General features: G+C 42.8%; 1 long non-coding RNA gene across 2 annotated transcripts; it reads left to right on the top strand.

Moving 5' to 3' along the window:
• Positions 1-50: 50 nt before the first annotated feature.
• LOC143884521 (uncharacterized) lies at positions 51-26,936 on the top strand. Of its 2 annotated transcripts, XR_013252953.1 has the most exons (6): positions 51-251; positions 2,757-2,958; positions 5,478-5,679; positions 20,628-21,508; positions 24,032-24,233; positions 26,757-26,936. It is a non-coding gene; the product is annotated as an uncharacterized LOC143884521 (long non-coding RNA). The 2 variants fall into 2 exon arrangements; XR_013252952.1 differs by lacking the exons at positions 24,032-24,233; positions 26,757-26,936 and adding an exon at positions 23,353-24,013.
• Positions 26,937-27,881: the final 945 nt, after the last annotated feature.

Here is a 27,881-nt window from a genome sequence, read left to right as displayed (position 1 = left end):
GAATGGAAGTTCCCCCTTTTGAGCATGACCGTTTCTCACTTTTGAATAGTTAGCCAAGATGGGGTGTAGTTGGCTCTTCAGTCTTCAGCACCACCTTTGAACAGTATGGCATCCAAATAGACAAGCCTGTGACTGAATCTGCTGCTCAGCCAAATCAACTCAATCATAAAATTGGAAGACACAAGGGGCTCATTTGTACATCTATCTTCTAATCATGACTGGAACAACAATTGGGGACCAAAATATCCTTGGTAAGTTGGTATATCAAATATCCACATCCATTTCTAGGTAAAATAGGTTGATATAGATACCCACATCCATTTCTGGCGTTACAGGCAGATTTACTTTACATTTTTAAGTATGTTATTTGTCAATTCTAGTTTTGGGCGATGATATTTTCACCCCCCCCTGCAGTACACATTCGCCCCACTTTTAAAGTGATTTGACGTCAAAAAAGCGTTAAAGTTGCCTACTGTTCACGTCATATGGGGGGCGAATGCGTACTGAAGGGGGTGAAAATACCATGGCCGGTTTTGGGCGATGATATTTTCCATAACACTCTCCGTAGCACTCGACTCAAAAATCAAAATCACTTTCCCTTCCTCCTCCTCCTCTCTCTCTCTCTCTCTCTCTCTCTCTCTCTATTCGAATTCACCGACCCATAAATACGCCGTTCAAGAAGATCAAAACCCTACCCCGAATCAAAACCCTTCCGCGATTCAAGAATCAAAACCCTATCAAAACCCTAACCCTATTCAAGAATCAAAACCCTACCCTTCTCCATCGAGGAAAAAAAAACCTAGTCTTCCCCCTCTCCAAGATCCACTAAGATTAGTCTTCTCCCTCTCCAAACCCTGCTACCTATACGAGACCAAGATGGATATTCCCTAGATCCGTAGGATGATCGAACCCTATTCAAAAGAGCAATTAATCACAATGCTTTCATTCTTTGAGTTGATTCAAATGATATCTGGGCTGCCTCTACTAACTCATCAACCTTTGATCTCATCAACACGGATCGTACGCATAGAGGCATTTTTATGCATGTTTTATATGTCATACTACCGTATCTGATGTAAGAGCTAATTTTGAAGAATTCGGTGAAATAGAAGACAGACATTGATGTATTCTTGCTTAAGGGAAAGATTTATGCTAATGCGCTTGTTGTATTTTAAAAGCGGTCGAGTGCTACTGATTCCTAGTCAATCATCGTAAAGAGGTGAGAGGATGCATATTTCCATGCGAGACCTCAATGGGGGCGTCCTATCCGACTCAGATGAAAATCTGAGCGGCGTAAAATTCACATTTCGAATCTTAGTGAAGACGTGAACCCAAAAGAAGCTTCTAGAGTTTTTTAATGCTTTTGGAGAAATCGTGCAAGGCCCTATGTGTTTCATAATATCACTAATAAATGTCGGGGCGTCGCGGAATTATTGTAGGCATTAATCGCACAAGGGCCCTGCGGATATGGTATTAAGTAGGCTAAGTCGGGACTAGGGGCATATAATGCCTGCGTAGAATTTTTTAGTCCTGACTTAGCCTACTTAATACCATATTCGCAGGGCCCTTCCATAATTGATGCCTACAATAATTCTGCGAAGCCCCGGCATTTATTAGTAATATTATGAAACCCATATGGCCCTTGCACGATTTCTCCAAAAGCACTAAAAAATTCTAGAAGCTACTTTTGGTTTGTGTGTTCCCTAAGATTCGAAATGTGAATTTTACGCTGCTCAGATTTTGATCTGAGCCCGGATAGGACGCCTCCATCGAGGTCGCATGAAACCATGCGTCCTTTCACCTCTTTACGAGGATTGACTAGGGATAACACTCGACCGCTTTTGAAATACAACAAGCGCATTAGCATTAATCTTTCCCCGCCGGAATACGTCAGTGTCTTCTATTTCACCGAATTCTTCAAAACTAGCTCTTACATCAGCTACGGTAGTATCACATATTAACATATATATGCCCCTAGTCCCGACTTAGCCTACTTAATACCATATCCGCAGGCATCATATGGCCATAATCCCACACCCATTGCCTATTTACCATCATATTCTTCCACCTTATTGTCAGGCAACTCCTCATTTGCATGGGCTCCATCTTCTACGTTCACAGCCCCTGCCGCTTTACCACCATTGAGGATCATCGCAGCAGGGCTGCTGCACCATCATCGAGGACTATCGCAGCCCCTTCCTCATCGAGTGCCACAGGGGCCACAACTTCAGGATCGTCGCAGCCGTAAAAAATTGACACTTGAAGTTTATAGTTCTGTATTCTTTTTGTATAGTTTATAGTTCTGTATTCTTTTTGTATAGTTTATAGTTATGTATTCTATTTTTTGTATAGTATGTTTTTTTTTCTTTTTTGGTTTGAATGGTGTTCTGCCTATGTTACCTCAATACCGATTATGATTCTTGTTTCAACAAAGTCAATACATATGAGTATTCTTGTTTCAGTGAGCTTGAGTACCTACTTTTCATTTCATGGTTTTAAGTATAAAAAAAGGTACTTATCGTACACTCTAGAATGCAACCATATTGTACTGTATTGTCCAATGCAAACATTGTACCAAATTATTGGATGAACAGTTTATGTGTTACATAGATTTTTTTATGTCTATTGTCCAACTTAAAATCCATTCCGTACAATAAAATCTGTATTATTGAAGCATACTTCATGAGAGATCTAGAACATACTATGGGAATGGAAGTTCCCCCTTTTGAGCATGACCGTTTCTCACTTTTGAATAGTTAGCCAAGATGGGGTGTAGTTGGCTCTTCAGTCTTCAGCACCACCTTTGAACAGTATGGCATCCAAATAGACAAGCCTGTGACTGAATCTGCTGCTCAGCCAAATCAACTCAATCATAAAATTGGAAGACACAAGGGGCTCATTTGTACATCTATCTTCTAATCATGACTGGAACAACAATTGGGGACCAAAATATCCTTGGTAAGTTGGTATATCAAATATCCACATCCATTTCTAGGTAAAATAGGTTGATATAGATACCCACATCCATTTCTGGCGTTACAGGCAGATTTACTTTACATTTTTAAGTATGTTATTTGTCAATTCTAGTTTTGGGCGATGATATTTTCACACCCCCCTGCAGTACACATTCGCCCCACTTCTAAAGTGATTTGACGTCAAAAAAGCGTTAAAGTTGCCTACTGTTCACGTCATATGGGGGGCGAATGCGTACTGAAGGGGGTGAAAATACCATGGCCGGTTTTGGGCGATGATATTTTCCATAACACTCTCCGTAGCACTCGACTCAAAAATCAAAATCACTTTCCCTTCCTCCTCTCTCTCTCTCTCTCTCTCTCTATTCGAATTCACCGACCCATAAATACGCCGTTCAAGAAGATCAAAACCCTACCCCGACTCAAGAAGATCAAAACCCTACCCCGAATCAAAACCCTTCCGCGATTCAAGAATCAAAACCCTATCAAAACCCTAACCCTATTCAAGAATCAAAACCCTACCCTTCTCCATCGAGGAAAAAAAAACCTAGTCTTCCCCCTCTCCAAGATCCACTAAGATTAGTCTTCTCCCTCTCCAAACCCTGCTACCTATACGAGACCAAGATGGATATTCCCTAGATCCGTAGGATGATCGAACCCTATTCAAAAGAGCAATTAATCACAATGCTTTCATTCTTTGAGTTGATTCAAATGATATCTGGGCTGCCTCTACTAACTCATCAACCTTTGATCTCATCAACACGGATCGTACGCATAGAGGCGTTTTTATGCATGTTTTATATGTCATACTACCGTATCTGATGTAAGAGCTAATTTTGAAGAATTCGGTGAAATAGAAGACAGACATTGATGTATTCTTGCTTAAGGGAAAGATTTATGCTAATGCGCTTGTTGTATTTTAAAAGCGGTCGAGGGCTACTGATTCCTAGTCAATCATCGTAAAGAGGTGAGAGGATGCATATTTCCATGCGAGACCTCAATGGGGGCGTCCTATCCGACTCAGATGAAAATCTGAGCGGCGTAAAATTCACATTTCGAATCTTAGTGAAGACGTGAACCCAAAAGAAGCTTCTAGAGTTTTTTAATGCTTTTGGAGAAATCGTGCAAGGCCCTATGTGTTTCATAATATCACTAATAAATGTCGGGGCGTCGCGGAATTATTGTAGGCATTAATCGCACAAGGGCCCTGCGGATATGGTATTAAGTAGGCTAAGTCGGGACTAGGGGCATATAATGCCTGCGTAGAATTTTGTAGTCCTGACTTAGCCTACTTAATACCATATTCGCAGGGCCCTTCCATAATTGATGCCTACAATAATTCTGCGAAGCCCCGGCATTTATTAGTAATATTATGAAACCCATATGGCCCTTGCACGATTTCTCCAAAAGCACTAAAAAATTCTAGAAGCTACTTTTGGTTTGTGTGTTCCCTAAGATTCGAAATGTGAATTTTACGCTGCTCAGATTTTGATCTGAGCCCGGATAGGACGCCTCCATCGAGGTCGCATGAAACCATGCGTCCTTTCACCTCTTTACGAGGATTGACTAGGGATAACACTCGACCGCTTTTGAAATACAACAAGCGCATTAGCATTAATCTTTCCCCGCCGGAATACGTCAGTGTCTTCTATTTCACCGAATTCTTCAAAACTAGCTCTTACATCAGCTACGGTAGTATCACATATTAACATATATATGCCCCTAGTCCCGACTTAGCCTACTTAATACCATATCCGCAGGCATCATATGGCCATAATCCCACACCCATTGCCTATTTACCATCATATTCTTCCACCTTATTGTCAGGCAACTCCCCATTTGCATGGGCTCCATCTTCTACGTTCACAGCCCCTGCCGCTTTACCACCATTGAGGATCATCGCAGCCCCTGCTGCTGCACCATCATCGAGGACTATCGCAGCCCCTTCCTCATCGAGTGCCACAGGGGCCACAACTTCAGGATCGTCGCAGCCGTAAAAAATTGACACTTGAAGTTTATAGTTCTGTATTCTTTTTGTATAGTTTATAGTTCTGTATTCTTTTTGTATAGTTTATAGTTATGTATTCTATTTTTTGTATAGTATGTTTTTTTTTTCTTTTTTGGTTTGAATGGTGTTCTGCCTATGTTACCTCAATACCGATTATGATTCTTGTTTCAACAAAGTCAATACATATGAGTATTCTTGTTTCAGTGAGCTTGAGTACCTACTTTTCATTTCATGGTTTTAAGTATAAAAAAGGTACTTATCGTACACTCTAGAATGCAACCATATTGTACTGTATTGTCCAATGCAAACATTGTACCAAATTATTGGATGAACAATTTATGTGTTACATAGATTTTTTTATGTCTATTGTCCAACTTAAAATCCATTCCATACAATAAAATCTGTATTATTGAAGCATACTTCATGAGAGATCTAGAACATACTATGGGAATGGAAGTTCCCCCTTTTGAGCATGACCGTTTCTCACTTTTGAATAGTTAGCCAAGATGGGGTGTAGTTGGCTCTTCAGTCTTCAGCACCACCTTTGAACAGTATGGCATCCAAATAGACAAGCCTGTGACTGAATCTGCTGCTCAGCCAAATCAACTCAATCATAAAATTGGAAGACACAAGGGGCTCATTTGTACATCTATCTTCTAATCATGACTGGAACAACAATTGGGGACCAAAATATCCTTGGTAAGTTGGTATATCAAATATCCACATCCATTTCTAGGTAAAATAGGTTGATATAGATACCCACATCCATTTCTGGCGTTACAGGCAGATTTACTTTACATTTTTAAGTATGTTATTTGTCAATTCTAGTTTTGGGCGATGATATTTTCACACCCCCCTGCAGTACACATTCGCCCCACTTCTAAAGTGATTTGACGTCAAAAAAGCGTTAAAGTTGCCTACTGTTCACGTCATATGGGGGGCGAATGCGTACTGAAGGGGGTGAAAATACCATGGCCGGTTTTGGGCGATGATATTTTCCATAACACTCTCCGTAGCACTCGACTCAAAAATCAAAATCACTTTCCCTTCCTCCTCCTCCTCCTCTCTCTCTCTCTCTCTATTCGAATTCACCGACCCATAAATACGCCGTTCAAGAAGATCAAAACCCTACCCCGACTCAAGAAGATCAAAACCCTACCCCGAATCAAAACCCTTCCGCGATTCAAGAATCAAAACCCTATCAAAACCCTAACCCTATTCAAGAATCAAAACCCTACCCTTCTCCATCGAGGAAAAAAAAACCTAGTCTTCCCCCTCTCCAAGATCCACTAAGATTAGTCTTCTCCCTCTCCAAACCCTGCTACCTATACGAGACCAAGATGGATATTCCCTAGATCCGTAGGATGATCGAACCCTATTCAAAAGAGCAATTAATCGCAATGCTTTCATTCTTTGAGTTGATTCAAATGATATCTGGGCTGCCTCTACTAACTCATCAACCTTTGATCTCATCAACACGGATCGTACGCATAGAGGCGTTTTTATGCATGTTTTATATGTCATACTACCGTATCTGATGTAAGAGCTAATTTTGAAGAATTCGGTGAAATAGAAGACAGACATTGATGTATTCTTGCTTAAGGGAAAGATTTATGCTAATGCGCTTGTTGTATTTTAAAAGCGGTCGAGTGCTACTGATTCCTAGTTGTGGAACCAGATCCGGGACGGGGGCGTGGAGGACGGGCCCCCGCGCGAGTCTCTAGATCGTCCACGTGAAGGAGAGCCCCACCAAGGAACTCTCGAAAGAGTGCCCCTCACAGCATGAGCGGCGATGTAAAGTGAGATACCTCTTGATTCGGGGACTAACCCAGATTCGAGGCGTACCTTAAACAAAGAAGAGTCGCCATCCAAGGAAGTGGGCCCTGGATCCCATGCTGTGCTCTGTTGCAACGGATAACCAGAGATATAAAATAGGGTTCGTGCCTGATGACGAATGGGGAAGGGATTAGGCGCCCCCAATTCGCCCAAGTGCTAGCACCTGGTCTCTTATGCCATTTATTATTAATTTTGAAGAATTTTGGGCAAAAATCATGCGAAATGGGAACAAATATCTCCGAGACAACGTCTAGCTAATCATGCATGTCTCGGAGATGAATAAGAAACACACACAAAAGAAATGAAAGAAGTGTCGCCTACGAATAGCTAGATTATGTGTGACATGCCTGATTGGTGTCTAAGTTCTGGTGGACGAACACATGCATGCTACAACTAAAGGTATAGGATCTGTACATGAAAGTAAGAAAACACAACAAAGCATACAACACAACACATGACTTGACACGACAAACCCTAAACTCTAATGCAATGCTTGACTCGGACCAGGATGGCCATCCATCCTAGCTGCACTACGTATCCCGGCCTCGGGAAGAATCAGAGCCAACGTAGTTCGGTGTCTTATGCTAAACTACAATGCCTAAACCTCTAGGACCGCTATCCTAGACTCGATCAACTAGACTCGACTAGTTTTTAAAGCTTTTTGTGCGATTGCTTAAATTCAAGTGGATTGTGATTTTTAGGACTCTCTATATGTCCTAACTAATGCAGGTTGTTTAGCCTTAAGCTAATGCAGGTGGGCCCTACATCCTATGTGTATCTAGGCTGTGCAACATAAAGAAAACCATGGGCTGACTATATGCTTCCTAGTCTAGCCATCGGTTCGACTAAGTGTCTGACCGATCGACTCGAGGCCTCCTAACTCTAGGGACACTCACACGACAGGACACACCACATCAATACAAATCAAGACCGACTCCTAACTCTAAAACACCCTAAATATCTAGGACAGACTCCTAACTCTAGGGGAAGATCTTTTTGAAAAGGTTTTGAAGTTTTTTGTATTTTTTTGAGGTTTTGAAGTTATGAAAAATGGTGAAAGTTGTGAGAAATATTTACAAAAATTGTGTCTAAAAATGGTGAAAGGGTGTAAAAATGGTGACTGAACTCAGGGTGCCAGCAGCACGCCTGAGCTGCCTACGTACCCCTCAGCTAGGGATCAAGCCATCCGTAGTTCGGACTGATTTTCCTAACTACACTCTAATGACTCGAGATTTTTGAGATTTTTGATTTTTCAGATGTTTTTGAATTTTTCGACACAAGAGGACAAAATCCTATCATCATACGGGTAGGGAGACTTCTGGAATCCCGCAAAGGTTGGATAGCATCCTATGCTTTGCGGGGGAACGAACAGGAAAATAACTCGGCAAGGGTTGGACAGCATCCTATACCTTGCAGGAGCGGGTAAAGATCACGACTTGATGAGAGGATGGACAGAATCCTAACCCCTATGATGATAGGAAAAACTCCTGGACTGACTGAAGGACTGACTCCTGTGCTGAAGACTGTTATAATTACTATTTATAATTACTATACAAGATTACTATTCAAAACTACTATTCATAATTACTATTTATAAGTACTATTCAAAACTACTATTCATAATTACTATTTATAAGTACTATTCAAAACTACTATTCACAGTAGGACCCGCTGTTGTGGGACCCGCTGTTGTGGGACCCGCTGCGGGACCCGTTGTGGGACCCGCTGTGGGACCCGCTGATATGGGACCCACGGATGTGGGACCCGCTGTTGTGGGACCCGCTGTGGGACCCGCTGATATGGGACCCGCTGATGTGGGACCCGCTGTGGGACCCACGGATGTGGGACCCGCTGTTGTGGGACCCGTTGTGGGACCCACTGTTGTGGGACCCGCTGGGACCCGCTGTGGGACCTACTGATGTGGGACCCGCTGTAGGACCCGTTGTGGGACCCACTGTGGGACCCGTGTAGTGCAAAGAATGAATAATTAAAAAAAAAATGAACTTACGCCACAAGAGATCCAGGAAGGTGTTGACAGAGTCGTGCTTGTGTGGGGCCCGCTGATGTGGGACCCTCTGATGTAGGACCCGCTGATGTGGGATTCGCTGGAGGTGGGGCCCGCTGGAGGTGGGGTGGAGGAGATGTGGATGCCGGTGGAGCTCCAGTGGTTGGTTGGGAGGATGCCGGAGAAGGTGGTGGTGATCGGTGGATGGCCGGTCGGAGATGGGTTTGGCCTCGCCGGATTCCGGCTGGATTGCCGGAGGAGAAGACTCTCTCTCTCTCTCTCTCTCCCTCTCTCTCTCTACAGATCTCTCCTCTCTCTCTCTCTCTCTCTCTCCCCTCTGCAGATCTCCCTCTCTCTCCCTCTCCCCTCTGGTTTTTCCCCTTTTCTTTTTCTCTGGTTTTTCCTTTTTTTTTTTTTTTTCTCTCTGGTTTTTCCCTTGCTGTTTTCCCACCCGTTTTTTTTTCTTTTTTGTTTTCTTTCTTTCTCTGCGAGAGAGAGAGATCAGAAGACCCATGATGACGAGTCATCATGAGGGGAGAAAATGAGAGTCTTTTGTCCCCCTCTTGTCCCCCCTAATTCCCTTAAATTTTGCAAAAAAATAAATAAAAAAATAGAAAACAATTTTCAAATGGCATCGGATGCCATACGAAAACCAAAACTACTCATTACGCCCATTTTTAAAAACGAAGAAAATGATGACCGTCCTTATTCTCTCTTTGACCACATAAGCGGGTCCCACAACAGCGGGCCCCACACAAGCGGGCCCCACGCAAGCGGGTCCCACATCAGCGGGCCCCACATCAGCAGGTCCCACACAAACGGGCCCCACAAAAGCGGGCCCCACAAAAGCGGGTCCCACACAGGCGGGTCCCACACAAACGGGTCCCACACAAGCGGGCCCCACATTCTCTTTTGCTCGGATTAATTTCATTCATTTTCCGTCTGACCTCGGGATTTTATTCGAATATGCGGGTTTAGGGCCTTGTCAAAATGGGGTGTCTACAGATGCCCCTCTTTGGCAGAGTGTGCTTGTCGCGCGAATGTCAAAGCTGAACAGACAACACATTTTGACTGGCCCAAAATTTATTTTACAAAGATTGAACTCGTGGAGGGAATAGATGTCTCAGGGGTCTCACTCGAATTGGAGGGAAGGGATGCCTCAGGGGTTTTGAATGAAAAGGATTTTGATTATTGGCTTGATGCTCTCAAAGATGCTCTCAGAGAGACTTTCGTTTTAAAATTTCACATTCAACATGACTTAATATTAATTTGGTGAAATGCTGGACACATAACTCAGCATTCAAAACATATTGGTGAGATAGCCTCCCACCAGAGAAATAACTCGAGTAACACATCGGTCACACTCGAGTAACACATCGGTCACACAGGTATTCCTGACTCCGCACTTGGGTGACAGCACACTGTGGAACGACGGACCATGACTTGACAACAAAATAACTAGAGAGAGTTGTTGTCCAGCTTTTCACCAAATTAGACAAGGAAGAACAACAGTTGAATGAAAATTTTGATCAGGGGTCCATGGTAATAAGCCATGAAGAGCCTTGCAGAAAACGAGGGTCCACGGTGGTGAACCGTGAAGAGCCAAGCAAACGGGAATCGAGGGTCCATGGTAGTAAGCCACGAAGAGCCTCGCGGAACGAAATTTATTTATATTTTTTTATTTTTAGGAAACTAGAAATCGAGGGTCCACGGCAACAAACCGCGAAGAGCCAAGCCATAATCCGGGGTCCGTGGTAATAAGCCACGAAGAACCTTGCAAGAAAGATATTGAGTGATTAATGGATTAGAAAAACTGAGAATCAAGGGTTCATAGCCATAAGCTATGAAGAGCCAAGAAGTAATCGAGGGTCCACGGTGACCAGCCGTGAAGAGCCACGCAATGAATCTAGGGTCCATGGCAAGAAACCATGAAGAGCCCAGCAGAAAGGAATTTAGGGTCCACGGCAATACTCCGTGAAGAGCCAAACATTGAATTTGGGGTCCATGACAATAAGCCATGAAGAGCCCAACATGCAGAAACAAATGATATGTAAAAGATATGAATGGAATGACTATGAATAGTGGGTCCATGATATTTCTGGAAGGACATATCACGAAGAGCCAATCGGGGAGCATGGGTCCATAGTATACCTGAATGGTAGACCATGAAGAGCCAAGAAGTAATCGAGGGTCCACGGCAACAAACCGTGAAGAGCCACGCAATGAATCTAAGGTCCATGGTAAGAAACCATGAAGAGCCCAGCAGAAAGGAATCAAGGGTCCACGGCAATACTCCGTGAAGAGCCAAACATTGAATTTGGGGTCCATGACAATAAGCCATGAAGAGCCCAACATGCAGAAACAAATGACATGTAAAAGATATGAATGGAATGACTATGAATAGTGGGTCCATGATATTTCTGGAAGGACATATCACGAAGAGCCAATCGGGGAGCATGGGTCCATAGTATACCTGAATGGTAGACCATGAAGAGCCAAGAAGTAATCGAGGGTCCACGGCAACAAACCGTGAAGAGCCACGCAATGAATCTAAGGTCCATGGCAAGAAACCATGAAGAGCCCAGCAGAAAGGAATCAAGGGTCCACGGCAATACTCCGTGAAGAGCCAAACATTGAATTTGGGGTCCATGACAATAAGCCATGAAGAGCCCAACATGCAGAAACAAATGACATGTAAAAGATATGAATGGAATGACTATGAATAGTGGGTCCATGATATTTCTGGAAGGACATATCACGAAGAGCCAATCGGGGAGCATGGGTCCGTAGTATACCTGAATGGTAGACCATGAAGAGCCAAGAAGTAATCGAGGGTCCACGGCAACAAACCGTGAAGAGCCACGCAATGAATCTAAGGTCCATGGCAATAAGCCACGAAGAGCCTAGAATGAAATTTGGGGTCCATGACAATAAGCCACGAAGAGCCCAACAAGAATAACAAGTAATGGAGATGAATGAAATGAGCATGGAGAGCGGGTCCATGATATATCCTAAAGGACAGATCACGAAGAGCCATTCAGGGAGCAAGGGTCCATGATGTGCCTGCCTGACAAACCACGAAGAGCCTTGGAAGGACAGTGATATTGCTGAGAATTGATTGATTTCGAATGATGATTTTTTTTTTTTTAGACTGATTGCCTCTTGCCGAGGAAATTGGGAGTATGAGTTCCTTGCTGAGAATTGGACTCAGATAACTTGCAGGGATTTGGATATTGACCATTTCTTCTGAGAGAACTGAATTCTGCTGGAGATTGAAGGCTGCGCGAGCAAATTCTAGACTCCGCTTGGGAAACTGATTTTCTTAGAGAATTGACTCTTCTGAAGAGAGGACTCAACTGAGGAGTTTAGAGGTTAGGCTTGAGATGTGCTTGTACCCCTCTTATCCTTACTTGCTTGAGACATTGTTACTGATTGCCTTTGTGCGCTTGACATCTTTTATGACGCAAGTCATAAAAGATGCCCCTAGTATATTGTGTTTCCATGACAGGAGTTTTAAGAAGGCAAGACAATGATGGTTGAAGAAAAGATGTTTCGTTTCATGAAGGCTTGAGGATGCAAAGTTTTTTTTTTTTTTTTTTTTTTTTTGTATGGAGAGAATAGGACAATAACCATGATGGCTGAGTCTGAAAATCTCTTCTTTCGCATGGCTCACTTTTGGAGGCTTAAGGTCTCGGGTAGGTTTGAACAAGATGTCTCCCGCCCCTTCTGATACCTAAACCAGGATTTACTCTGAATTTTCTTCGCATTTTGGAGGACACACTCCCATTCTTCCAGCACCTGACAGTTTGGACTTTGCAAGGAAAGGGAACACAAATATGAAGGAGGAACAGATTTCCAAGGACTCAATCAAAGAAGACTCTTATTGCTCGAAGGACTCGACTCGCTTTCGACTTCGCTCTTGGATCTGATGTGTCATTTTTTAAGGGTATGGCTTAGTCACTCTTAGAGTATTTCGAAGACCGTGTCAAGAGGCACTACTCTCCTTTTTCGGTGTTTAGGTCATGGTTATTATCCCTTTTGGATTGCTCGGTTTCAATGCCCCAGTTTAGAGGAATGTTAAAGTAAGCTTGCTGGCACTACTTGGACCCCGAGATTTTACGCTGGTTGAAGGCTGTTTCTCCATCTCAATGATTCGCTTTTTTGTTGGAAGTCATTGCCATTGATCAGATTGCCTTTTCAGGTTTTCAATCTGACGGACCGCTTGCCCTAACTTTTGCCTGGTTCGCCCTTTCGGGTTTTCAATCCAGCGGGCCTGCTACCCTAACTTTTGCCTAAGCCGACTTTTCAGTTGTCAACTTAGCGGGTGAATGACCCTAAATTTTGCCTATACCCCCCTCCCGGGTTTTCAGCCTAGCGGGTCTTCAGACTCCATCGTTTTTTTTTTTTTTTGACTTTGAACCTCTGCTTGTTCATCAGAAGGACCTTCTAGGCGGGATTGGGTTCAAAAGGGTTGGATATTTCCTTTGGATTTCAAAGTTTCAACCGAACCTGGATTGGTCAGGTTGCCTAAGTACCCCAAAAATGGAGGATCAGGTCCGCGTAGTTTGCTGGGGTTTGGCACAGAATGATTTGGTTTTTAGCTCAAAGGTTGAAAGGGAATAATTTGACTTTTATTCCAAAGGTGGACCGAACCTGGATGGATCAGGTTGCCTACGTACCCTGTAGAAAGGGATCAGGTCAGACGTAGTTCGGGTCGAAATGCCCCTGGTTTGCGGGTGTTTGAAAAGAATGTTTGATTTTGTTGAGGCTCGAAGGTGTTCGCAAAAGGATTTTTTTTGAACTTGGGATTTTTGGCGTTTAAGGCTCAGGCGTCCAATGATGGCCTTCTGGTGTTTTGGCATACAAGCTTTTTGAATGGCTAAGGTTCAATGGCTTTGAACTTTTTTTTTTTTTTAGGAGTCTGGCGGCATTTCCTGGCAAGACTTCATCTGCACTGTGCAAGCTAGACTGATTGAATTCCCACTTTGTCTTTGAGATCTTGCACTGATATTTGGGATTCTACGACTCTGGGTCTTCTCTGAATGCTGAAGATTTTGAAATTTTCAATCTACTTATCGACTCCGCTTCCTGCGATTCTGATGCTCTTGAGGAGTTGACGCGGGGCATGCTCCCTTCTCCTTTCTTCTCTGGATTCTATCTTATTTTTCTTTGTTCATTCTGATTTTTATTTTTTTGCTTGGATGTGGGGAATGCCCCTACGCCTGGAATGCTTTAACTTGAAATTCCATCGCAATGTATAGCCCAAGTATTCTTTTTGGGGTTCATGCTCTATGCTCATGACTTTGTTGTCCGAAAGTCTTCTCTCAATTTTTCATTCACTGCATTTGATGTTTGGTATTCTTCATTTGAATTTTTTTGCTTTTTTTGACCTGTCTGAAGCCGAGGGTGACTCACATTGAACGATGCCAAGGCACGCTTCTGGTTTATCCTCATAGGACCAAGCAACACTTCTTTGAACCCTCTAAATAGGTTTATCGATTCTTTGCGCTCTTCGGGAGATTTTGCCAATCCTTATTTCCCGAGTTTCAGATTTGGATACCACTATCCACGGTATCGATTTCATCTTCGAGTGGCTTTGCTCGACGCTCTTCCCCTCGTTTGATCAGCTTTCAAATCTCGAGGAGAATTTCATCGGCATCCTCGTCTGAGGAGGGTGTCTTAATTTGTTTATTAACATTAGATCCAAGAGTGAACATATACAAGAATAATGACGACACTGGAATCAAATGTTCGTTGCATTGAATGTTTGAAGTACATACATTGATTTTTGACGCGCCACGATAGGCTCTCCATCAAATTCAACAAAAGATTGGACATTGGTTCACAATGAGAGAGACCAATAAACACAACGTACGTAGAATTGATATTGACATGGTTAGGCTTACCAACTTTGACAGGAGGGTTGGTATACACTCTTCCAAACAAATTTCAAAGATGAGACACTTCATCGGAGGCAACGGATTGGCGCTGAAAGTTCAAGGACAACGTGCCTTCATTGATAATGATTGGAGAGAGCAATCCTGGAGTTAGAATCTCAGAAGAGAGGGCCTCTTTGGTTTCTGTTGATCCAGCTCAAATTGTCCTTTAGCACCTGACAATGGCAAGGCTTTCTCTGGTATAATGTTTTCAAGGAGTTCAAGCTCTGACATTTTTCTTTTCCCTTCCTAATCATTTTTAGCCCAGAGGTGGTACAGGTAAAGGTGGCGAGATCCATGAAGGGTTGAATGGGTGAAATGGTTCCCCTGGTGGGTGAAAGAGGTGCAACACGGTTTGGTGTAGGGTTCTTGGAAGCATTTGAGTTCAAGAAGAATGAGGGGATCCCTGTCTATCAGGTAGCGGGCTAGACCAAGCGCGTTTAGAGATGAAAGCTCTTTTGGGGTTGATGGTAGACGAGTGACTAAGACTCCTGTCATGGACACCATAAACACTAGGCTCAATGAGAATTAATCGCATGACAATGTAATGTGCAAGTTGAAGCAAAAGGTAGCACAAACACATCATTCTCCTTGGATAAAAATCCGACAGCATAACAACTGTACATGAAGAGGTGGTACGACTAGTACATGGTTTGTCAACAAGCCAAAAAGGATGATGACCACACTCAAGGTATTTGGAAAAAATTCGGCAGCATAACGGCTATACCAGGAGAGACTCAGCAACTAAACATGAAGAGTATGCCGTCATGGTCAAGATAAAGCAGGGCTCTCAGCAAGAACACACACTCCGGTAATGATGATGGCAAGATAGACTCATAATCGACATGCGGAGTGATCTGATCAGGATCGATCAAATGATCAGGCTCACGGAAAACAGATCATGACTAAAAGAGCCAAGAATCTTATGATAATCCACAGAATGGATAGATGGGGAAAAATTGATTAGATTAGAAGGAAACCTAACTAAGAAGCAAGCCCTAATCTAATAATAAATATATACATATATATACATATATATATATATACATCCTAACCAGGGGCACCAACCCTAGTCTAATCTAGCGGAGTCAAGGAGGTCTCGACTCGTGACAGACTGATGAGTGTACTAGGACCGCGCTGTAGCCACGCAAGGTGAGCTACCCTAGTCTACAAATTGGACAAGGCTCCTAACTCTAGGCTTCACATGTGTAAGTAACACATGTTCGTCCTCATATGAATGCAATATAGATGTATATAAACACGGGTACTTCCTAGTTGGTTTTCACTAAGCCAGTAGGTATATACATAATATATAAAACAAAGTAGGGCTCCGAACTCAATCTATCAGGTACTATGCGTATAAAACATACTTAATATGTATAACTCAAGTGCACCGAGTGTTATACATAGTATGCTTCATTGCTCATCGGCTGCTGTAAACACAAGTGCACCGAGTGTTTACGGCTGCAGCGCTGGCGCATAGCTTGGAAATAGATTCAACAGCACCATCAGGGTGTAATAACATCCCAGTCGGGCACGCATTGAATCTATCCCGTGGAGCCAATAATAATAAAAAAAACAATGAAAATCAATGAAAGAAAATAAAAAAATATGACAATGCCTACTGTGCAGTGTGTGAATCCCTTGTTTTAATTACGCACCTAGTTGGTGCCCCTGGATTCTAACGATAAAGTTCCCATTTAGCTTGATTTTGACCCAAATTTCTTCAAAATTAATTAAAATGGCATTTTTACAGAGTTAGGCAATATTTCAAAATATTCCCCAGCAGAGTCGCCAGCCTGTGGAACCAGATCCGGGACGGGGGCGTGGAGGACGGGCCCCCGCGCGAGTCTCTAGATCGTCCACGTGAAGGAGAGCCCCACCAAGGAACTCTCGAAAGAGTGCCCCTCACAGCATGAGCGGCGATGTAAAGTGAGATACCTCTTGATTCGGGGACTAACCCAGATTCGAGGCGTACCTTAAACAAAGAAGAGTCGCCATCCAAGGAAGTGGGCCCTGGATCCCATGCTGTGCTCTGTTGCAACGGATAACCAGAGATATAAAATAGGGTTCGTGCCTGATGACGAATGGGGAAGGGATTAGGCGCCCCCAATTCGCCCAAGTGCTAGCACCTGGTCTCTTATGCCATTTATTATTAATTTTGAAGAATTTTGGGCAAAAATCATGCGAAATGGGAACAAATATCTCCGAGACAACGTCTAGCTAATCATGCATGTCTCGGAGATGAATAAGAAACACACACAAAAGAAATGAAAGAAGTGTCGCCTACGAATAGCTAGATTATGTGTGACATGCCTGATTGGTGTCTAAGTTCTGGTGGACGAACACATGCATGCTACAACTAAAGGTATAGGATCTGTACATGAAAGTAAGAAAACACAACAAAGCATACAACACAACACATGACTTGACACGACAAACCCTAAACTCTAATGCAATGCTTGACTCGGACCAGGATGGCCATCCATCCTAGCTGCACTACGTATCCCGGCCTCGGGAAGAATCAGAGCCAACGTAGTTCGGTGTCTTATGCTAAACTACAATGCCTAAACCTCTAGGACCGCTATCCTAGACTCGATCAACTAGACTCGACTAGTTTTTAAAGCTTTTTGTGCGATTGCTTAAATTCAAGTGGATTGTGATTTTTAGGACTCTCTATATGTCCTAACTAATGCAGGTTGTTTAGCCTTAAGCTAATGCAGGTGGGCCCTACATCCTATGTGTATCTAGGCTGTGCAACATAAAGAAAACCATGGGCTGACTATATGCTTCCTAGTCTAGCCATCGGTTCGACTAAGTGTCTGACCGATCGACTCGAGGCCTCCTAACTCTAGGGACACTCACACGACAGGACACACCACATCAATACAAATCAAGACCGACTCCTAACTCTAAAACACCCTAAATATCTAGGACAGACTCCTAACTCTAGGGGAAGATCTTTTTGAAAAGGTTTTGAAGTTTTTTGTATTTTTTTGAGGTTTTGAAGTTATGAAAAATGGTGAAAGTTGTGAGAAATATTTACAAAAATTGTGTCTAAAAATGGTGAAAGGGTGTAAAAATGGTGACTGAACTCAGGGTGCCAGCAGCACGCCTGAGCTGCCTACGTACCCCTCAGCTAGGGATCAAGCCATCCGTAGTTCGGACTGATTTTCCTAACTACACTCTAATGACTCGAGATTTTTGAGATTTTTGATTTTTCAGATGTTTTTGAATTTTTCGACACAAGAGGACAAAATCCTATCATCATACGGGTAGGGAGACTTCTGGAATCCCGCAAAGGTTGGATAGCATCCTATGCTTTGCGGGGGAACGAACAGGAAAATAACTCGGCAAGGGTTGGACAGCATCCTATACCTTGCAGGAGCGGGTAAAGATCACGACTTGATGAGAGGATGGACAGAATCCTAACCCCTATGATGATAGGAAAAACTCCTGGACTGACTGAAGGACTGACTCCTGTGCTGAAGACTGTTATAATTACTATTTATAATTACTATACAAGATTACTATTCAAAACTACTATTCATAATTACTATTTATAAGTACTATTCAAAACTACTATTCATAATTACTATTTATAAGTACTATTCAAAACTACTATTCACAGTAGGACCCGCTGTTGTGGGACCCGCTGTTGTGGGACCCGCTGCGGGACCCGTTGTGGGACCCGCTGTGGGACCCGCTGTGGGACCCGCTGATATGGGACCCACGGATGTGGGACCCGCTGTTGTGGGACCCGCTGTGGGACCCGCTGATATGGGACCCGCTGATGTGGGACCCGCTGTGGGACCCACGGATGTGGGACCCGCTGTTGTGGGACCCGTTGTGGGACCCACTGTTGTGGGACCCGCTGGGACCCGCTGTGGGACCTACTGATGTGGGACCCGCTGTAGGACCCGTTGTGGGACCCACTGTGGGACCCGTGTAGTGCAAAGAATGAATAATTAAAAAAAAAATGAACTTACGCCACAAGAGATCCAGGAAGGTGTTGACAGAGTCGTGCTTGTGTGGGGCCCGCTGATGTGGGACCCTCTGATGTAGGACCCGCTGATGTGGGATTCGCTGGAGGTGGGGCCCGCTGGAGGTGGGGTGGAGGAGATGTGGATGCCGGTGGAGCTCCAGTGGTTGGTTGGGAGGATGCCGGAGAAGGTGGTGGTGATCGGTGGATGGCCGGTCGGAGATGGGTTTGGCCTCGCCGGATTCCGGCTGGATTGCCGGAGGAGAAGACTCTCTCTCTCTCTCTCTCTCCCTCTCTCTCTCTACAGATCTCTCCTCTCTCTCTCTCTCTCTCTCTCCCCTCTGCAGATCTCCCTCTCTCTCCCTCTCCCCTCTGGTTTTTCCCCTTTTCTTTTTCTCTGGTTTTTCCTTTTTTTTTTTTTTTCTCTCTGGTTTTTCCCTTGCTGTTTTCCCACCCGTTTTTTTTTCTTTTTTGTTTTCTTTCTTTCTCTGCGAGAGAGAGAGATCAGAAGACCCATGATGACGAGTCATCATGAGGGGAGAAAATGAGAGTCTTTTGTCCCCCTCTTGTCCCCCCTAATTCCCTTAAATTTTGCAAAAAAATAAATAAAAAAATAGAAAACAATTTTCAAATGGCATCGGATGCCATACGAAAACCAAAACTACTCATTACGCCCATTTTTAAAAACGAAGAAAATGATGACCGTCCTTATTCTCTCTTTGACCACATAAGCGGGTCCCACAACAGCGGGCCCCACACAAGCGGGCCCCACGCAAGCGGGTCCCACATCAGCGGGCCCCACATCAGCAGGTCCCACACAAACGGGCCCCACAAAAGCGGGCCCCACAAAAGCGGGTCCCACACAGGCGGGTCCCACACAAACGGGTCCCACACAAGCGGGCCCCACATTCTCTTTTGCTCGGATTAATTTCATTCATTTTCCGTCTGACCTCGGGATTTTATTCGAATATGCGGGTTTAGGGCCTTGTCAAAATGGGGTGTCTACACTAGTCAATCATCGTAAAGAGGTGAGAGGATGCATATTTCCATGCGAGACCTCAATGGGGGCGTCCTATCCGACTCAGATGAAAATCTGAGCGGCGTAAAATTCACATTTCGAATCTTAGTGAAGACGTGAACCCAAAAGAAGCTTCTAGAGTTTTTTAATGCTTTTGGAGAAATCGTGCAAGGCCCTATGTGTTTCATAATATCACTAATAAATGTCGGGGCGTCGCGGAATTATTGTAGGCATTAATCGCACAAGGGCCCTGCGGATATGGTATTAAGTAGGCTAAGTCGGGACTAGGGGCATATAATGCCTGCGTAGAATTTTTTAGTCCTGACTTAGCCTACTTAATACCATATTCGCAGGGCCCTTCCATAATTGATGCCTACAATAATTCTGCGAAGCCCCGGCATTTATTAGTAATATTATGAAACCCATATGGCCCTTGCACGATTTCTCCAAAAGCACTAAAAAATTATAGAAGCTACTTTTGGTTTGTGTGTTCCCTAAGATTCGAAATGTGAATTTTACGCTGCTCAGATTTTGATCTGAGCCCGGATAGGACGCCTCCATCGAGGTCGCATGAAACCATGCGTCCTTTCACCTCTTTACGAGGATTGACTAGGGATAACACTCGACCGCTTTTGAAATACAACAAGCGCATTAGCATTAATCTTTCCCCGCCGGAATACGTCAGTGTCTTCTATTTCACCGAATTCTTCAAAACTAGCTCTTACATCAGCTACGGTAGTATCACATATTAACATATATATGCCCCTAGTCCCGACTTAGCCTACTTAATACCATATCCGCAGGCATCATATGGCCATAATCCCACACCCATTGCCTATTTACCATCATATTCTTCCACCTTATTGTCAGGCAACTCCCCATTTGCATGGGCTCCATCTTCTACGTTCACAGCCCCTGCCGCTTTACCACCATTGAGGATCATCGCAGCCCCTGCTGCTGCACCATCATCGAGGACTATCGCAGCCCCTTCCTCATCGAGTGCCACAGGGGCCACAACTTCAGGATCGTCGCAGCCGTAAAAAATTGACACTTGAAGTTTATAGTTCTGTATTCTTTTTGTATAGTTTATAGTTCTGTATTCTTTTTGTATAGTTTATAGTTATGTATTCTATTTTTTGTATAGTATGTTTTTTTTTTCTTTTTTGGTTTGAATGGTGTTCTGCCTATGTTACCTCAATACCGATTATGATTCTTGTTTCAACAAAGTCAATACATATGAGTATTCTTGTTTCAGTGAGCTTGAGTACCTACTTTTCATTTCATGGTTTTAAGTATAAAAAAAGGTACTTATCGTACACTCTAGAATGCAACCATATTGTACTGTATTGTCCAATGCAAACATTGTACCAAATTATTGGATGAACAGTTTATGTGTTACATAGATTTTTTTATGTCTATTGTCCAACTTAAAATCCATTCCGTACAATAAAATCTGTATTATTGAAGCATACTTCATGAGAGATCTAGAACATACTATGGGAATGGAAGTTCCCCCTTTTGAGCATGACCGTTTCTCACTTTTGAATAGTTAGCCAAGATGGGGTGTAGTTGGCTCTTCAGTCTTCAGCACCACCTTTGAACAGTATGGCATCCAAATAGACAAGCCTGTGACTGAATCTGCTGCTCAGCCAAATCAACTCAATCATAAAATTGGAAGACACAAGGGGCTCATTTGTACATCTATCTTCTAATCATGACTGGAACAACAATTGGGGACCAAAATATCCTTGGTAAGTTGGTATATCAAATATCCACATCCATTTCTAGGTAAAATAGGTTGATATAGATACCCACATCCATTTCTGGCGTTACAGGCAGATTTACTTTACATTTTTAAGTATGTTATTTGTCAATTCTAGTTTTGGGCGATGATATTTTCACACCCCCCTGCAGTACACATTCGCCCCACTTCTAAAGTGATTTGACGTCAAAAAAGCGTTAAAGTTGCCTACTGTTCACGTCATATGGGGGGCGAATGCGTACTGAAGGGGGTGAAAATACCATGGCCGGTTTTGGGCGATGATATTTTCCATAACACTCTCCGTAGCACTCGACTCAAAAATCAAAATCACTTTCCCTTCCTCCTCCTCCTCCTCTCTCTCTCTCTCTCTATTCGAATTCACCGACCCATAAATACGCCGTTCAAGAAGATCAAAACCCTACCCCGACTCAAGAAGATCAAAACCCTACCCCGAATCAAAACCCTTCCGCGATTCAAGAATCAAAACCCTATCAAAACCCTAACCCTATTCAAGAATCAAAACCCTACCCTTCTCCATCGAGGAAAAAAAAACCTAGTCTTCCCCCTCTCCAAGATCCACTAAGATTAGTCTTCTCCCTCTCCAAACCCTGCTACCTATACGAGACCAAGATGGATATTCCCTAGATCCGTAGGATGATCGAACCCTATTCAAAAGAGCAATTAATCGCAATGCTTTCATTCTTTGAGTTGATTCAAATGATATCTGGGCTGCCTCTACTAACTCATCAACCTTTGATCTCATCAACACGGATCGTACGCATAGAGGCGTTTTTATGCATGTTTTATATGTCATACTACCGTATCTGATGTAAGAGCTAATTTTGAAGAATTCGGTGAAATAGAAGACAGACATTGATGTATTCTTGCTTAAGGGAAAGATTTATGCTAATGCGCTTGTTGTATTTTAAAAGCGGTCGAGTGCTACTGATTCCTAGTCAATCATCGTAAAGAGGTGAGAGGATGCATATTTCCATGCGAGACCTCAATGGGGGCGTCCTATCCGACTCAGATGAAAATCTGAGCGGCGTAAAATTCACATTTCGAATCTTAGTGAAGACGTGAACCCAAAAGAAGCTTCTAGAGTTTTTTAATGCTTTTGGAGAAATCGTGCAAGGCCCTATGTGTTTCATAATATCACTAATAAATGTCGGGGCGTCGCGGAATTATTGTAGGCATTAATCGCACAAGGGCCCTGCGGATATGGTATTAAGTAGGCTAAGTCGGGACTAGGGGCATATAATGCCTGCGTAGAATTTTTTAGTCCTGACTTAGCCTACTTAATACCATATTCGCAGGGCCCTTCCATAATTGATGCCTACAATAATTCTGCGAAGCCCCGGCATTTATTAGTAATATTATGAAACCCATATGGCCCTTGCACGATTTCTCCAAAAGCACTAAAAAATTATAGAAGCTACTTTTGGTTTGTGTGTTCCCTAAGATTCGAAATGTGAATTTTACGCTGCTCAGATTTTGATCTGAGCCCGGATAGGACGCCTCCATCGAGGTCGCATGAAACCATGCGTCCTTTCACCTCTTTACGAGGATTGACTAGGGATAACACTCGACCGCTTTTGAAATACAACAAGCGCATTAGCATTAATCTTTCCCCGCCGGAATACGTCAGTGTCTTCTATTTCACCGAATTCTTCAAAACTAGCTCTTACATCAGCTACGGTAGTATCACATATTAACATATATATGCCCCTAGTCCCGACTTAGCCTACTTAATACCATATCCGCAGGCATCATATGGCCATAATCCCACACCCATTGCCTATTTACCATCATATTCTTCCACCTTATTGTCAGGCAACTCCCCATTTGCATGGGCTCCATCTTCTACGTTCACAGCCCCTGCCGCTTTACCACCATTGAGGATCATCGCAGCCCCTGCTGCTGCACCATCATCGAGGACTATCGCAGCCCCTTCCTCATCGAGTGCCACAGGGGCCACAACTTCAGGATCGTCGCAGCCGTAAAAAATTGACACTTGAAGTTTATAGTTCTGTATTCTTTTTGTATAGTTTATAGTTCTGTATTCTTTTTGTATAGTTTATAGTTATGTATTCTATTTTTTGTATAGTATGTTTTTTTTTTCTTTTTTGGTTTGAATGGTGTTCTGCCTATGTTACCTCAATACCGATTATGATTCTTGTTTCAACAAAGTCAATACATATGAGTATTCTTGTTTCAGTGAGCTTGAGTACCTACTTTTCATTTCATGGTTTTAAGTATAAAAAAAGGTACTTATCGTACACTCTAGAATGCAACCATATTGTACTGTATTGTCCAATGCAAACATTGTACCAAATTATTGGATGAACAGTTTATGTGTTACATAGATTTTTTTATGTCTATTGTCCAACTTAAAATCCATTCCGTACAATAAAATCTGTATTATTGAAGCATACTTCATGAGAGATCTAGAACATACTATGGGAATGGAAGTTCCCCCTTTTGAGCATGACCGTTTCTCACTTTTGAATAGTTAGCCAAGATGGGGTGTAGTTGGCTCTTCAGTCTTCAGCACCACCTTTGAACAGTATGGCATCCAAATAGACAAGCCTGTGACTGAATCTGCTGCTCAGCCAAATCAACTCAATCATAAAATTGGAAGACACAAGGGGCTCATTTGTACATCTATCTTCTAATCATGACTGGAACAACAATTGGGGACCAAAATATCCTTGGTAAGTTGGTATATCAAATATCCACATCCATTTCTAGGTAAAATAGGTTGATATAGATACCCACATCCATTTCTGGCGTTACAGGCAGATTTACTTTACATTTTTAAGTATGTTATTTGTCAATTCTAGTTTTGGGCGATGATATTTTCACACCCCCCTGCAGTACACATTCGCCCCACTTTTAAAGTGATTTGACGTCAAAAAAGCGTTAAAGTTGCCTACTGTTCACGTCATATGGGGGGCGAATGCATACTGAAGGGGGTGAAAATACCATGGCCGGTTTTGGGCGATGATATTTTCCATAACACTCTCCGTAGCACTCGACTCAAAAATCAAAATCACTTTCCCTTCCTCCTCCTCCTCCTCTCTCTCTCTCTCTCTATTCGAATTCACCGACCCATAAATACGCCGTTCAAGAAGATCAAAACCCTACCCCGACTCAAGAAGATCAAAACCCTACCCCGAATCAAAACCCTTCCGCGATTCAAGAATCAAAACCCTATCAAAACCCTAACCCTATTCAAGAATCAAAACCCTACCCTTCTCCATCGAGGAAAAAAAAACCTAGTCTTCCCCCTCTCCAAGATCCACTAAGATTAGTCTTCTCCCTCTCCAAACCCTGCTACCTATACGAGACCAAGATGGATATTCCCTAGATCCGTAGGATGATCGAACCCTATTCAAAAGAGCAATTAATCGCAATGCTTTCATTCTTTGAGTTGATTCAAATGATATCTGGGCTGCCTCTACTAACTCATCAACCTTTGATCTCATCAACACGGATCGTACGCATAGAGGCGTTTTTATGCATGTTTTATATGTCATACTACCGTATCTGATGTAAGAGCTAATTTTGAAGAATTCGGTGAAATAGAAGACAGACATTGATGTATTCTTGCTTAAGGGAAAGATTTATGCTAATGCGCTTGTTGTATTTTAAAAGCGGTCGAGTGCTACTGATTCCTAGTCAATCATCGTAAAGAGGTGAGAGGATGCATATTTCCATGCGAGACCTCAATGGGGGCGTCCTATCCGACTCAGATGAAAATCTGAGCGGCGTAAAATTCACATTTCGAATCTTAGTGAAGACGTGAACCCAAAAGAAGCTTCTAGAGTTTTTTAATGCTTTTGGAGAAATCGTGCAAGGCCCTATGTGTTTCATAATATCACTAATAAATGTCGGGGCGTCGCGGAATTATTGTAGGCATTAATCGCACAAGGGCCCTGCGGATATGGTATTAAGTAGGCTAAGTCGGGACTAGGGGCATATAATGCCTGCGTAGAATTTTTTAGTCCTGACTTAGCCTACTTAATACCATATTCGCAGGGCCCTTCCATAATTGATGCCTACAATAATTCTGCGAAGCCCCGGCATTTATTAGTAATATTATGAAACCCATATGGCCCTTGCACGATTTCTCCAAAAGCACTAAAAAATTCTAGAAGCTACTTTTGGTTTGTGTGTTCCCTAAGATTCGAAATGTGAATTTTACGCTGCTCAGATTTTGATCTGAGCCCGGATAGGACGCCTCCATCGAGGTCGCATGAAACCATGCGTCCTTTCACCTCTTTACGAGGATTGACTAGGGATAACACTCGACCGCTTTTGAAATACAACAAGCGCATTAGCATAAATCTTTCCCCGCCGGAATACGTCAGTGTCTTCTATTTCACCGAATTCTTCAAAACTAGCTCTTGCATCAGCTACGGTAGTATCACATATTAACATATATATGCCCCTAGTCCCGACTTAGCCTACTTAATACCATATCCGCAGGCATCATATGGCCATAATCCCACACCCATTGCCTATTTACCATCATATTCTTCCACCTTATTGTCAGGCAACTCCCCATTTGCGTGGGCTCCATCTTCTACGTTCACAGCCCCTGCCGCTTTACCACCATTGAGGATCATCGCAGCCCCTGCTGCTGCACCATCATCGAGGACTATCGCAGCCCCTTCCTCATCGAGTGCCACAGGGGCCACAACTTCAGGATCGTCGCAGCCGTAAAAAATTGACACTTGAAGTTTATAGTTCTGTATTCTTTTTGTATAGTTTATAGTTCTGTATTCTTTTTGTATAGTTTATAGTTATGTATTATATTTTTTGTATAGTATGTTTTTTTTTTCTTTTTTGGTTTGAATGGTGTTCTGCCTATGTTACCTCAATACCGATTATGATTCTTGTTTCAACAAAGTCAATACATATGAGTATTCTTGTTTCAGTGAGCTTGAGTACCTACTTTTCATTTCATGGTTTTAAGTATAAAAAAAGGTACTTATCGTACACTCTAGAATGCAACCATATTGTACTGTATTGTCCAATGCAAACATTGTACCAAATTATTGGATGAACAGTTTATGTGTTACATAGATTTTTTTATGTCTATTGTCCAACTTAAAATCCATTCCGTACAATAAAATCTGTATTATTGAAGCATACTTCATGAGAGATCTAGAACATACTATGGGAATGGAAGTTCCCCCTTTTGAGCATGACCGTTTCTCACTTTTGAATAGTTAGCCAAGATGGGGTGTAGTTGGCTCTTCAGTCTTCAGCACCACCTTTGAACAGTATGGCATCCAAATAGACAAGCCTGTGACTGAATCTGCTGCTCAGCCAAATCAACTCAATCATAAAATTGGAAGACACAAGGGGCTCATTTGTACATCTATCTTCTAATCATGACTGGAACAACAATTGGGGACCAAAATATCTTGTGTACTGTCAACTAAAGCGGGGCCACTATAATGATCCCTTATGAGGTTTTTTCTCTGTGTCGGGCAAAGCGGTGTAGGATCCACTGATAAGTGGTGCAGGATCCACTGATGATACAGGATTGGAGGAACAGGTAATACATATTGAGTTTCAGTATTTGCTATGAAAAATATTTTATCCTATATTACACAGTATCTGAACTTTGATAGTATTAGAGAATTTGTTTCCCTTTGGATGCTGATGAATTGACTGGAGAAATAGATCGGGATTTGCTTATTATTGAAGAGTCTAACCACTATAACGGGGGGGGGGGGTTGTTTTCATGATTTTCTTTACCATTTCCTCTCTCTCTTTTCTGTTTTGGTTTCTGCCTTTCCTATCTTGAATAATACCATTCCTATTATCACTTCAAGAAACAAAGTTCTCAGGCACATCTCCAACATAGAGTTCATTTAGGGGTCGTTTGGATACGCGGAGTTTAGAATCTAGGATTTCCTCAAAATCGTAGATGGGAGACGAGAGAAGGAGACCAGCCGTCGTTTTCTGATTTCTCGCCCTTTTTTCCGTCAGCAAGAGAATAGGATACCATCCCATTTTTCCAGGTTTTAGAAATCTTAGGATGGGGGAGAGATTTCTAAAACACGGATTTCTTACTTAAAATCCTAGATTCTAAAGAGAAGCGAAACGGACGGTTTCCTTCTTCTCGTCTCCCATCCATGATTTTGAGGAAATCCAAGATTCTAAAATCCGCGTATCCAAACGGGTGACAACACATCTTTCTTGACAGAGTGAGATTCATGAGAAGATAGCGGGCTCTGAATAGTTCTAGTATGACGCTACATTCTTTTTTAATCCTTTGTTAACCATGGCATGACGCCATACCGACCACAGGATTCATTTGGTATCTCCTGGTTGATCCTCTATAT

The sequence above is a fragment of the Tasmannia lanceolata genome, unplaced genomic scaffold, assembly GCF_043159265.1.
Source record: "Tasmannia lanceolata isolate RefF3 unplaced genomic scaffold, GAP_Taslan_0.1 ptg000008l, whole genome shotgun sequence".
Taxonomy (NCBI): domain Eukaryota; kingdom Viridiplantae; phylum Streptophyta; class Magnoliopsida; order Canellales; family Winteraceae; genus Tasmannia; species Tasmannia lanceolata.
The sequence above is the reverse complement of the archived record's forward strand: the minus strand, read 5'-3'. Positions and strand labels throughout refer to the sequence as shown.